This window comes from Bos indicus, chromosome 2 (assembly GCF_029378745.1).
Source record: "Bos indicus isolate NIAB-ARS_2022 breed Sahiwal x Tharparkar chromosome 2, NIAB-ARS_B.indTharparkar_mat_pri_1.0, whole genome shotgun sequence".
Lineage (NCBI taxonomy): Eukaryota > Metazoa > Chordata > Mammalia > Artiodactyla > Bovidae > Bos > Bos indicus.
In genome coordinates this window covers 66,798,021-66,812,954 of record NC_091761.1, presented here as the reverse complement: position 1 = coordinate 66,812,954, position 14,934 = coordinate 66,798,021, and the positions used below count along the sequence as shown (strand labels likewise).

The 14,934-nt window shown below is 37.1% G+C and overlaps 1 non-coding gene across 1 annotated transcript; it reads left to right on the top strand.

Moving 5' to 3' along the window:
• Positions 1-4,227: 4,227 nt before the first annotated feature.
• LOC139179275 (small nucleolar RNA SNORD121A) lies at positions 4,228-4,304 on the top strand. Its single transcript, XR_011563654.1, has one exon. It is a non-coding gene; the product is annotated as a small nucleolar RNA SNORD121A (small nucleolar RNA).
• Positions 4,305-14,934: the final 10,630 nt, after the last annotated feature.

Sequence of the window (14,934 nt, the reverse complement as noted above, 5' to 3'; positions counted from 1 at the left end):
CTGGTCTTTTGATTCTGAATACAAAACATGATTTACAAAAGCAAAGCTCTTAATTGCTTCCTCCACTCTGTTAGGAACCCAAATTATCAAAGCATACCTGACCCTGGAAGGTGAGATTGCATTTAAGAACAGGTGGACTAAATTTTACTTGTTAGAGTTTTAAATTATTCACTGTTTTCAAATACTAAGAATTCAACCATTCCACCTAAGGTGGATAGAAATAGAATGTTAACTAAAAAGTAGATGTTTCTCTACATTATGGAAGGGAGGGAGTTACCTAACACAGGAAGAATCCTTCATTGGAGCTTTCTCACTCCTTTCTCTGTAGTAAGATAGTCAGAACTAGTGAGCTGCAAATGTCTTTATAGTCACTGATTATTAGAGACTCAAGAGAGATTTAGAATTCCTAATTAAATTTTAGATCACAGACTACAGCTGATGACCATGAAAATAATTTTCTTAAAGAGACTATTTAGCAAACCCTCAATGGATAACTATTTCTTCAGGGACTTAAAAAGAAAGCCTTTGTGTGGATCACAACAAATTGTGGAAAATTCTTAAAGAGATGGGAATACTAGACCACCTTACTGGCTCCTGAGAAACTTGTATGCAGGTCAAGAAGCAACACATAGAACTGGACATAGAACAACTGACTGGTTCAAAAATGGGACAGGAGTAAGACAAGGCTATATATTGTCAGCCTGTTTATTTAACTTTTATGCAGATATATCATGCAAAATGCTGGGCTGGATGAATCACAAGCTTGATCAAAATTGCCGAGAGAAGTATCAACAAATTCAGATATGCAGATGATACCACCTTAATGTTAGAAAGCAAAGAGAAACTAAAGAGCCTCTTGATGAGGGTGAAAGAGGAGAGCGAAAATCTAGCTTAAAATCCAACATTCAAAAAACTAAGATCTAGACATGCAGTCCCATCACTTCACAGCAAATAGAAGGGGGAAAAGTAGAAGTAGTGACAAATTTTATTTTCTTGGGCTCCAAAATCATTGTAGACAGTGACTACAGCCATGAAATTAAAAGACACTTGCTCCTTGGAAGAAAAACTATGCCAAATCTAGACAATACATTAAAAAGCAGGGACAATCCTTCGTTGACAAAGGTCCATATAGTCAAAGCTATGGTTTTTCCAGTAGTCATGGATGAATGTGAGAGTTGGACCATCAAGAAGGCTGAGCACCAAAGAATTGATGCTTTTGATCTGTGCTGTTGGAGAAGACTCTTGAGAGTCCCTTGAACTGCAAGAATATCAAACCAGTCACTCCTAAAGGAAATTAACCCTGAATATTCATTGGAAGAACTGATGCTAAAGCTGAAGCTCCAATACTTTGGCCACCTGATGTGAAGAGCTGACACATTGGAAAAGACCCTGATATTGGGAAAGATTAAAAGCAAAAGGAGAAGGAGGCAGCAGAGGATGAGATGGTTAAATAGCATCACTGACTCAATGGAGAAGAATTTGAGCAAACTCTAGGAGATAGTGAAGGACAGGGAAGCCTGGCATGCTGCAGTCCATAGGGTTGCAGAGAGTCAGACATGACTTAACAACTGAACAACAGAAAAAAGAATCTTGGGATTCTGGACAGGATTCTAAATAGAAATAACCAATCTTTATAATTCTCAGTCTGAGATTTTTACTTGGTCATTCTATACAATGCCTGTATCTAAGGGCCATTTGGAAAATTTGGTTGTCTTTTGAAGACTTCCAAGTCAGTGGACTTTTGAATAATGTGGGGCACCAAACCCCTGCAGTCAAATTCTGTGTATAATTTATAGTTGGCCCTCCATGTGTGCAGTTCCTCTATACCCAGGATTTTTCTGTATTCACACTTTCAAATTCTTGGATTGAACCAACCTTGGATCGTGTAGTACTGTGGTATCTACTGTCAAAAAAATCCAAATATAAGTGGACTTGTGTAGTTCAAACCCATGTTGTTCAAGGTCAACTGAATATGCAACATTTCTTGAAGAGCAGCTTTGGTTTCACTTGCAGACAAGTTCTAAGAAAGAGGATGTATGAGTTAAATTCTGCTATTGTACATAAGGGGCTTCCCCCTTTCCCTCTTATGTACAATAATCAGCCTGCCAATACAGGAGACTCAGGAGACTCAAGTTCGATACTTGAGTTGGGAAGATTTGCTGGAGGAGGAAATGGCAACCCACTCCAGTATTCTTGCTTGGAAAATTCCATAGACAGAGAAGCCTGGTGAGCAGACTACCATCCATGGGGTCACAAAGAGTCAGACACGACTGAGCACACATGCACGCTATTGTACACAAAGCACTAGCATGACTGGCAGTCACTGTTATCACAGGAAGCCCTTAACACCAACGTGTGTACTCTTTTCACCAGGTGCTTTATCTCAATATCATCCCCTGCACTCATCACTTCATTTGCTACCTTACCATCTAAAATCGATGACCCATAGGTGTCTATCTGCTTCCCATATCTCTCCTTTATGGGTCTGAGACATCTCCCAACTGTTAACCTGGCATCTCATCTTGGATACTTCAAACAAATTTCAAACACAAAGTGTTTGGAATATGATCTTTCATCCCAAATGAGAGATTTGTTTAGTATATACCCAATTTTATCAAATAGTAGCATCATTTATGTGACTGCTTAAGTCTGGTATATAGTTATCGCCCATAAACTTCTCTTTCAAATCCTATTGATTTTAACTGTAAAATAGTACATAAATAGGGACTCTGCTGGTGGCTAAGACTTTGCCTTCTAATGCAGGGGATGCAGGTTAGACCTCTGGTCAGGAATCCTACATTCTGTGAAACAACTGAGCCTGTGTGCCGCACCTAGAGAAAGCTTGTGCATCGCAACAAAGACTTAGTGCAGCTAAAATTAAAAAAAAAAAATAATAACAAAAGTAGTTTAGAGGTAAATACTCCTTGTATGTAGATCCTGTTGGTTCTGTCTTCCAAATAGTTCATACAAACCATCTGTTCTCTGTTTCCATCGCCCATGCTGGTCCAGGGTCTGTCGTCTCTCTCACCTGGATAACCTCCATTACCTGCCACGTCCACATTTGCTTCCTTCCCATCTGCATCTGGTGTGTTTTACTTGCTCCAGTTATTTATGTAATTACTTGATCAAAATATATTTTCCACTAAAAGGTATGTGTGTGCTAAGTCACTTCTGCTGCTGCTGCTGCTGCTAAGTCACTTCAGTCGTGTCCTACTCTGTGCGACCCCATAGACGGCAGCCCACCAGGCTTCTCCGTCCCTGGGATTCTCCAGGCAAGAGCACTGGAGTGGGTTGCCATTTCCTGCTCCAATGCATGAAAGTGAAGTGAAAGTGAAGTCGCTCAGTCGTGTCCAACTCTTGGTGACCCCATGGACTGCAGGCTACCAGGCTCCTCCGTCCATGGGATTTTCCAGGCAAGAGTACTGGAGTGGGGTGCCATGCCCTTCTCCAGGGTGTCTTCCCAACCTAATGATCAAACCCATGTCTCTTAGGTCTCCTGCATTGGTAGGCGGGTTCTTCACCACTAACACCACCTGAAAAGCCCACTGAAAGGTAAACCAGGGAGTTAGGAAACTAGCTTGTTGTCTTAGGTCCACATCTCCAGGACTCTTTAATTGCATTATATTGTCATCCTTCCGTATGTGCCCTAAATTCCGAGAAACAATTTCACATGTATGCATATGAGTTTATTTTTAGCATCAGCAGCATTGTCTTTGTAATAACCTCGTAGTTCTCATAACCAACTATTTTAAGTTAAACAGTATATATTAAGAGAAAAATATCTGCTTTGTGTGTGTTTTATTTAAAAAAATCATTTCTCTTCCTTAAAACTTAAAAGTACCTCGTACCAGTCTCCACAGAGTTGTTGACAAGGCAATAAATAGATAGACTTGATTTTGATCACCTTCACTTGATTTTGCCTATTTTATCCTAAAGTAGCACCAGAGCATATGAAAGGTTACAATTCAGTAGTAAAGGAAAAGGGAATTGCATGCTGATTATTTCCAATGTGACAAGTTTTATACATATTATTTCATTTAATTTAAACAGCTTCTCGTATCTGTACTCCCATGCTCATAGCCGCATTATTCACAGTACCCAAGATATAGAAACAATCTAAGTGTCCATCACAGATAAATGAATAAACATGTGGTACACATATGTGATGGAATATTGTTGCACCATGAAAAAGAAGATACTCCTGCCAATTGCAAAGAGTTGGGTGAAACTTAACAATGATGTCATAATTTCCAAGCACATACCTGACAATTCTGTGTGGAATTCAAAACAAGAAAATGTTGGGTGAAACTTGAGGCTATTATGCTAAGTGAAATAAGTCAGAGAGAGAATGACAAGTAGTGAATAGTATCACTTATATGTGGAAATTTTTTGTAAAAAAAATACCAAACTCATAGAAACAGAGGTTAGAAAATGGTTGCCAGGGGCAGAAGGTGGATGAAATAAGGAGGAGTATAAATTTTAGGTATAAGATCAGTAAGATCTTAGGATTTAATGTATAACATGGTCACTAGAGTTAATAACGTTGTTGTTCAGTTGCCAAGTTGGGTGCAACTCTTTGCAATCCCATGAACTGCAGTATTCTAGGCCTCCCTATCCCTCATCATCTCCTGGAGTTTGTCCAAGTTCATGTCCATTGAATCAGTGATGCCTTCCAGCCATCTTATCCTCTGCTGCCCTCTTTTCCTCCTGCCATCAGTCTTTCCCAGCATCAGGGTCTTTTCTAACAAGTCAGCTCTTCATATCAGGTAGCCAAAGTATTGGAGCTTCACCTTCAGCATCAGTCCTTCCAATGAATATTCAGGGTTGATTTAGTCACCCATGAAGGGCTGATAACATTGTATTGTATTGTATAATTCAAATTTGCTTAGAGAGTTCTCATCAAAAAATAAAAAGGTAAATATGTGAAAAAAAATAAACAGCTTCTGGGCTGTTAAGTATATATTTTAATCACTTCTACTTTATTGGTGGGGAAACTGACATTAACAGAGATTTAGTCATTTTCAAAGCATCTCAGCAGCTCCACAAATGGCTGGGCCAACACCCATGGAAATCCCTGATTCCAGTGTTCTTGTTCCTCTTTCTGCACTGTGTTCTTTCAATGAAGGGATGACTCAGGTCAACTCATTACCAGGATCATCCAGTGACAGAATTGTAAATTGAATGAGATTGATTTCACATACAAAGTTCAGAAGGAACTTTCCTCCAACATCCTATTTTATTGTTATGTTGGTAGGAGAGAAATTACTTTTTAAACCACAGGCAGGCCCTAATATAGTGATTTCCACCTTGGCTATGTATGAGATTGACTAGGGAGAATTTTACAAATCAGAATTTCTCAGGGTGGAGTTCTGTTTTCAGTATTTTTACATTCTCCAGAGGATTCCAAGGTGCAGCTAACGTTAGGATGCACAGCTCACATAATTTTTTTTTAGAAATGTATCACAACTTTTAAAATTCAGTGTACAAATAAACATTATGTTTTATACAGAAAATAATTATTCTTTAATGTGGGAAGCAGAATCAGGAATATCATGCTTTCTGTTTCTATCTGAAAGAAAATATATACTTTGACTTTCTATTTAGTATATAATATGTCCACTCATTAATAAGTCCCTGCATCTCCCTTGAAACTAAGGTGGTTGTTGTTTAGTCGGTAGGTTGTGCCTGACTCTTTTGATACCCCATGGACTGTAGCCCTTTTGGCTCCTCTGTCCATGGGATTTTCCAGGCAAGACTATTGGAATGGGTTGCCATTCCTCCTCCAGGGATCTTCCCAGCCCAGGGACTGAATATGCATCTCCTGCAGTGGCAGGCGGATTCTCTACCACTGAGTCACCTGGTAAACCTCATTAATAGGTCCTTGCATCTCCCTTGAAACTAAGGTAAGCAGGGCATTTTAGACATTTTAAAATTTTTTCCTAGAGAGTATGCCTTTTTGCTGTCCTTTGATTATTTACATGGTCTCTCAGAGATATGTGTGTGTGTGTGTACATTTAAGTAAAATGTTAATTCAATAATAGCACCAGAATACAATTTTCTGAAAAGAGGAGTTTCATAACAGGCCCACAAAGCAGGCAGAAGAGCGACAGGGTAACAATGCTGAATGTACTGCACACTGCTGTTTCAAGGGCACGGGTGAATTTAAAGCTACTACTCTCACATCTACTCACCGCCAAAATCACTCAAGGCAATAGAGTAAAGAATGGCTTCTATGAATAAAATATAAGCTGAGATTGTTTCTTTTAAGAAAAAAGACATATCTATGCTAAATCGTAAAACCTGTTTCTAGGGCTGTTCCCTGTAGCAGAGTTACTTGTCTGCTTGGCTTAGGCTGATTGTCACCCTCTTCAGCGGGGCTCTTGTTCAGATAACCATCCGGTGATATATGTGCTTTTCAGGAAAGGAGCTAGGAAAGAACGCATAAATGTGCATTCATTCCATTGCTAATCTGTGACTCACTTCTGTCCTTTCTGCAACTGATTGCTGACTCCTCCAGGGATTCTTTTAATGTTGTATTCCTTCGATAGTCTCTGTCTCTTTCAAATTCACTCTCATTATCTCAACTTTGGGCTCAACTTCCCTCCTGTGCACAACTAGACAGTTTGCCCCTATTTTTTTTTAGCTCTTCGCTCTCTGGCTTTTCCTCAGCATCACTGCCAATGACATTGAACCATCTGAACATGTAATCTTCTCTTCATTTGAGAAAAATCTAATGGAAATTTTTTTTTTTAGTTCCCAGATTCTGGGCCAGGAAAATTCCTCCATCTCACCTTCTAAATGTTTTAAACCAAGGCGATCAAGCTTTATGATCATGGCTTCCCTCTCCTGCCTGATCTACACCTTCACCTGCTGTTCCCCACTTAGCTGTTTATGAGATATCACTATGCCCTCACTTCCTGCTCCACTGGAAGTGGAGCAGGGTGGAGAAATGGAAAAAGCAAGGAGTAAAAAGCAAAGAGGATGAGCAAAAACAGTTAGGAGGAAGAATAAGGGAAAAGTTGGCAGAAGAAAGGTTACTGAAAAAAAAAGACAGAAAAGAAAGAATTTTCTATTGCTGACTCCTTGACGAAGAAGGGTAGTTATGAGTTCTAGGATAAGTGTTTAATTGGCAAACAGACAATTACATAAACATTGGTTCATTAAGTTCTGTTTATGAAGAGAAAATATTCATTTAATTGCAAAGTTAAGAAAGTAAACTTTCATCCTTTCTAAAGATTAATTTGCAAAATACTTAGAAAAGTATTGGCATAGATTTGGCAGATTTGCCTTGGACTATCTGGGAAATTTCATGCTGAAGCCAAATAATGCATTTTTATTAGGTGAAGGCTAAGTGCACTGATAAATGAATTGCAGAAAATTCTAAGTTATTTAAGGCACTTTTTATTTAAAATTCAGAGAGGTGAAAAGAAGCAGCCAGTGTCAGCAACTGTGATTTTAAAACACATTTAATTAACAAATTATTATTTCTACACTTATCTTTATACTTATTGTTCCTAGAATAAGTGAACCCATATACTGTAATCAATGTTGTTATCTTTTTATAAGCATATACTCTTACCTGTTTGGTAGCCGATACTACAGTAATCAGGTTGTTAGCATGCTAACAAATGTCTGATTGATTAGAGTTAACACTATTTTACACTCATTATTAAAATAATGCTTTTTTACTGTAATCTATCATATCTAAATAGGCTGAATTATATGATTTGACATGGTAGTGAATAATCTATTGCCCTCTGGAAAAAGTGTGCTGTATAATAATTCTCTGCCATATATTTGTTCTGAACATTGATCAAAGATAGGGCTAATTCTTTTTAGTTTTATCTGTGTGCTATTTAAGACCAGAATATGTTAAGAAGTGATGACTAGTGTGGCATAGCTGGCAAGCATATTCCTAAACACAAAGATACATGCAATGCCACGTTTGCATGATGTATGATCACTTATCACCACATAATATATTTCTTATTATACTTATATGAGCCTGTGGGGTTTCATTGTATTTGTTTATTTTAGAGCTTACACATATTAATAGATTATGATGATACATATCTATTTACCAGGGTATTAAGTTCAATCCTGTTTTATTTAAATTTGAGCACTATACATCAATTCTTCGGCACTCAGCTTTCTTCACAGTCCAACTCTCACATCCATACATGACCACTGGAAAAACCATAGCCTTGACTAGATGGACCTTTGTTGGCAAAGTAATGTCTCTGCTTTTGAATATGCTATCTAGGTTGGTCATAACTTTCCTTCCAAGGAGTAAGTGTCTTTTAATTTCATGGCTGCAATCACCATCTGCAGTGACTTTGGAGCCCCCAAAAGTAAAGTCAGCCACTGTTTCCACTGTTTCCCCATCTATTTCCCATGAAGTGATGGGACCAGATGCCATGATCTTAGTTTTCTGAACGTTGAGCTTTAAGCCAACTTTTTCACTATCATCTTTCACTTTCACCGAGAGGCTTTTGAGTTCCTCTTCACTTTCTGCCATAAGGGTGGTGTCATCTGCATATCTGAGGTTATTGATATTTCTCCCAGCTATCTTGATTCCAGCTTGTGCTTCTTCCAGCCCAGCATTTCTCATGATGTACTCTGCATATAAGTTAAATAAGCAGGGTGACAATATACAGCCTTGATGTACTCCTTTTCAAGGAGGTAATTTGCCTAAATTCACCAGGGTGTGATAAGACACAAGAATTAGAATCTGGATCTGTGTCATCAAACCTTATCAGTTTCATTTACCACCTTATTTCTGTGCTAACCTGGGTAAAGATTGAGTTCATTCACTTCCAACAAAAGCAAGGAAGTACGGATCCTTTAGTCTTTGTGATCTCATCAAAGACATTAAAAGTAAAACACTGATTTTTATAAGGAAATGACTGAATAGTTTGGAGGATACTCTTTATGACTTTCACAGATCCCTAAGATTCCTGGACCTGGTTGGAATCTTTTTTTATTTTTTTTGGCCATGATGCATTATTTGCAGGGTCTTAGTTCCGTGTGTGTGTGTGTGTGTGTGTGTGTTGGTCACTCAGTCTTGTCCCACTCTTTGCAACCCCATGAACTGTAACGCTAGGCGCTCCTGTCCGTGAAATTCTCCAGGCAAGAATACTGGAGTGGGTTGCCATTCTCTTCCTCAGGGGATCTTCCCAAACACAGGGACTGAACCCAGGTCTCCTGAATTGCAGGCAGATTCTTTACCGTCTTGGCCACCAGGGACTGCACCCTAGGACCTCAGGAGTGAGAGCTCAGAATCCTAACCTCTGGGCCACCAAGGAATTCCCTGACAGTTTCTTATTTTACTTAGATTTGGAAGTCTGATGTTTAACAAAATAACAAAACTACTACTATTACTCCTCAATTTGATAACATTTTTGAGAAAGGCAACAATAAGAATTGTGCTTGGTTGTTATTTTGTCCTTTTAATCATCTTCAAACTCTTAGTGGCTAACACAGTGCTGAGCAGCAGGTTCCCAAAAATTATCTGTTGCAATTATAGATATTAGGAACAGGTGGCCATTTAGAATCCATTCTTAGTGCCATATGTTATTGTAACATTTTGCCGTTATAATTTGCTTTAGGTTGAAGGTAACTTCTAGCTTTCAAAATTTGAGAGACACTATAATTTTAGAACAACTGTGGAAGTAATGGATCCCAAGATCCCTTAAGATCCCTAAAGCATGCTCTATTTCTATATTTACATTGTGCAAATAATCATATTAGTTCCTTTCATATTTTTATTTGTATTTCTCTCATATTTTGAATATCCTTGAATTACCCTTAGTAAAGAAATAATGTAGAGATATAAATGTGTACATATGTAAGTACATAAAGTATGTACACATGAAGCCTTGTGTGTGACAAAAATTACAACTGGTATTCAATCTTAACTGTATAATCTGTAAGATGATTGACAGAGTTAGACATTTATATTTATAAATTAATACATATTCACTTGTGATGTGGCTTCTAGATTAGACTAATACAGTTTTAACCTACAATGTTAAATGTTTTTAATGTTTATCTTAAGCAGTAACATGCAATTTATCAAGTCATATAATTTAAAAAGATGGTAAGTTCAAATACTTTGCTGTTTATTAATGTATCACTTAAGCATTACTTTGATTCAGGAACTGAGCAGAATGGAGGATGGCAGGCAGTATCTGGGCAAATGCTAAGGTTAACATAGTTTAAAATTTAAAAAGTGAAAGTGAAAGTCACTCAGTCATGTCCGATTCTTTGCAACCCCATACGGACTGTAGAGTCAGTCCATGGAATTCTCCTGGCAAGAATACTGGAGCGGGTAGCCTTTCCCTTCTCTAGGGGATCTTCCCAACCCAGGGTTCAAACCCAGGTCTCCCACATTACAGGGGGATTCTTTACCAGTTGAAAATGAAAAAGATTATCCACTAAATCATGCTGGCCTAGTGGCTCAGATGGTAAAGAATTTGCCTGCAATGTGGGAGACCTGGGTTTGATCCTCGGTTGAAGATCCCCTAGAGAAGGGAATGGCTACCCACTCCAGCATTCTTGCCTGGAGAATCCCATAGACAGAGGAGCCTGGCAGGCTACATGGGGTCATAAGAGTCAGACATGACTTAGTAACTTTTATTTACTACTACTACCACCACCCACTCCAGTATGCTTGCCTGGAGAATTCCATGGACAGAGGCTACAGTTCATGGCGTCTCAAAGAGTCGGACACGATAGAGCAACTAACACACCTTCATCTACTAAATACACTCAGATATACTAACCCAATTATCCAGCTTGCATTTAAAAAAAATATGTTTTAATGAAAACTAAGAGTAACAAAATAAAAGCATATAGTTAATTAGAAAATGTACTGGAGATTGAGCCAGAATATACTGAGTATACAGTTCTACTCTATTATTCCAAATTCTATATAATGAGAAAAATTCTGAGAGCAAAAGCAGAATGGAGGAGAGAAAGAGGTGAGATAGGGAGAGGGTGCCACTGGGAAAAAAGACTACGAACACAAACACACACACATGTGAGCATGTGTGTGCACATCTTCAAATGAGCACCAAAAACTGAAGAATGCTGTTAGCAAACCAGATATTTTGTGGAATCCCTGGAATTTAGAAAGGAGATTAGAAAGAACTATGAAGATAATAAAACAAACATAAGAAAACAGAGCTCCAGACTTCTGTATCAATCCTGTGCTAATATGGTAGCACTCTAGGGGACCCCCATAATCAGAGTCAATGGATGCTAAGCACAGGAGAGGTCACCTAGCCATTCATCACCATAATTATTAGAGTAGATGGACCTCTCCTGTCTCAACTCTTCTCAGTTTATGCAAGGCAGTTGCCATTTAAAAGAGTTTACTTTAAGGTTTTAATTTCCAGTTGAAATAAAATAAATAGAAAACTCACTTGATGGGTTGAATTGAGAAGTGGATATAGCTATAAAAGAAAACAGTGAACTCAAAAATAGATTTTTCCCCATTAATGCAGAAAACAAATATGTAATGGTTATCATGAGATAATGCAGAAATATTGCAAAAATTTTATTAATACTCAATTAAACCTTGAAAATGTCAACACAGGATAACTGGTGGAGATGGAGCACATAGGAAAGTGAAACTATGTTATGTTCATTTTCTAAATAGATACTAAACATTATTCTATGAATGTGTATATTAAATGGTTATAACTATTAAATAGTTGTAACTATTAAGCATATGATATATAATGCTTTGCAGTAACATGGATGGAACTAAAGATAATCATACTGAGTGATAAGTCAGACAGAGAAAGATAAATATAGTATGATATTGCTTATTTGTGAATCTTAAAAAAATGGTACATATGAACTAATTTACAAAACATAAATAAATAAAATAATAGATGTAGAAAACAAACTTATGGTTACCAGGGAGGAAGAGGGGACGGATAAATTGGGAGATCAGGATTGACATATGCTCACTACTATATATAAAATAACTAGTAAGGACCTACTGTAGAGCACAGAGAACTCAATACGTTGTAATTACCTATATGGGAGAAGAATCTAAAAAAGAATGGATATATGTATACATATAAATGATTCACTTTATTGTGTACCTAAAACTAACAATATTGTAAATCAACTATACTTTAATAAAATCTTTAAAATAAAATTAAATAAAAACTAGAAAAAAATGAGAAAAGACAATTTGATGAATTAAAATGAGATTTTAAAAAACAAACAGATATTAGGCTGAAGACCATACTAAAAACCTCGTATGCACCATTCATTCACCTTCTCAGATTCACCTGCTCTTCTCCCAGCCACCTCTGCGAAGACTGCCTCTGAGTAGACACGGAACAACCTCTTCAGGTGTGTCTGCATTGCATGTCAACACCCTTGCCTCATGCCTCATTCATGCCTCCTGTTCCCAGCATTTCGTCTTTCACAGATAAGTGCAGGTAGCTAAGGATTTTTGCTCAGTTCCCATCCATGTGCAGCCAGAATACAGGGCAAGGAAGAATTAACATCCCATCAGCCAGAATTTTGAGTAGTGAGCAATAGGAGTGAGTGGATAAATTCCCACCCTGTTCTCCCGAGACCATACTGTTCTGATTCACACCATTTTCTGGAAGGGTGGTTCTGAAGGTCAACCATCAGCTCCATAAATATTCTCTATTGACTCTCCCTTTTTCTCTCCACTTGACTTTACTCTGCTCCCTGCCTCTGGCTCTCCTTTCTGGGGACTCCAACCTAAGGAATGCTAAGTAAGTACAATAAACACAAGTTTTATTTCCTCATTATAAACAAAATCTTCAGCATCAGGCAGGCAGGCAGTCAAGAAATAATAAAATAAATAAATAAATAAATAAATGACAAAAGAAAGAAACCAAGTTAACCACAATCCTAAATCTAGCTATATTCCATATATGAGTGAGTGAAAACTATGATAACATAAAGTGTGATAATAACAGAAAATATATCAATATATAGGGCAAATTTTAATAACAAAAGTCACACATTGCACCAACACTGTGGAGCTAATTATAATAGCAGAAAACAGAGTGATGAATGGGACAAGCTAAAAATACACCTTATTGGTTTAAATAAAGTCATGAAACCTTCTATGCCTGAAATATATTATCAAGCTGCACATATAAAACTAAGCTGATAGAAATACAAGGAGAAATGTACTGATCCCTAAGTGTTAGAACCTTTAAGATACTTCATTCCAAACAATTTTGATGATGATACTAGATTCAAAATAAAGAGGAACTGTAAAATTCAAATGAACAATTTTATTTAATATATATGCATATGTAGTATACATATACTGTATATGTACACAGAGAGAGAGAATGCTGCACTCTTAATACATTTTTTCTCCAAATACACAGGAAAGAATATTTAAAATTTTCACAAATACAATCAGAACAAATTATGTAATGGAAGGTCACATTCCCTGAACAAAACATTTCGAAAGTAAAGTTAAAAAGGAACAGTCAAAAATAAACCAATAACAATAACAAATATTCTCTTGCTTGGAAATTTTATATACTTAATAACAACTCTGTACTAGAAAGAAAATGAAAACAAATTATAAAATATTATGTTAAAGTTAATTATGAACATCTGATCTTCTTTTGGGTTCTCCAACATGCTGTATTCAGTCTCGTCTGAGACCCTTGGCAGTTAATATTTCCCACCTAATCTGCATAATGTTGTTCTCAGTTCTCATCTAGGATAATCATACTACCTGTCTCAAATGATATTTGAGAATATTAAATGGATTAATTTGTATAAAACATTTACAAGGGTCCCTTGTAAATCTAAAAATCAATTATGTAAGTGCTATCTAGCTATCATCATTACTATCATCATCATTATTGCTTTCTTTTTCTTTATGGACACTGTGTGTTTTATGTAATTAGCATCCATTTTTAAATTTCTCAAGTTTGAAATCAGTGTAAGTCTATGGTTACAAATTGAAAATGGCTTAGCTCTTACATAGAAGTTAATCAATGTGTTATTTGTGTAAATTGTTGCCTAAACTGCATTATTAGCTACCACTATAATGCTCTCCCCAGCCCCATAAAGTGGAAGTCACTTGTCCATTTGCACAAAACAACTGGAAGTCATCAGCTTCAAAAGACATTTGGCTAATTTGGGCACAATTGAGAAGTAAACGAACCATTTTCATCTACGTTTATTTATGAATTTTCAATGCAAATAGATAAAACATAAAAGCTTTTCCAGAAGTTCTTGCAAAGGTTAGATACTTTCTTAAATAAGTACTTAAATAGAAGGGAAGTCTCTGTGTTTGTGCTTCTGTTATTTTTATGAGGTTGGATAATGTTTGTTGGCCTTTGACAATATTGTTAGTTGAAGTTAATTCATAGTCTTGTATCTATAATGGCTAGGGAGGAGACAAATGAAAATTTAAGAGTCTTAAAAAGGTCTCCAACATAACCAAAAAGATTCTGATTGTTTGAAATGGAGTAAGGCATCACAAAAAAGCATGTGTACTCAATCATGTCTAACTCTGTAATATCCTGGACTGTAGACTGCCAGGTTCCTCTGTCCATGGGATTTTCCAGGCAGGAATACTGGAGTGGGTTGCCATTTCCTACTCCAGGGGATCTTCTTGACCTAGGGATTGAACCCACCTCTCTTTCGTCTCTGAATTGGCAGGCAGATTCTTTACCACTAGCACCACCTGGTCCCAGCCAAGGCATCACAAGGAATTTCTAATTCATCTTGAGATGCAGCAGAAAGCATGGACCCTCAAAGGTATGATAAAAATGTATGGTTGTTTAAATACTATATCTATTCTTCCACATGGGATGAGCACCATCTCTATATTACCAGGAACATTTTCTAGGTTTAAAGAATGTGAGTGGCATCTCTCTGAATAAGCTTATTACTAGCATAAGA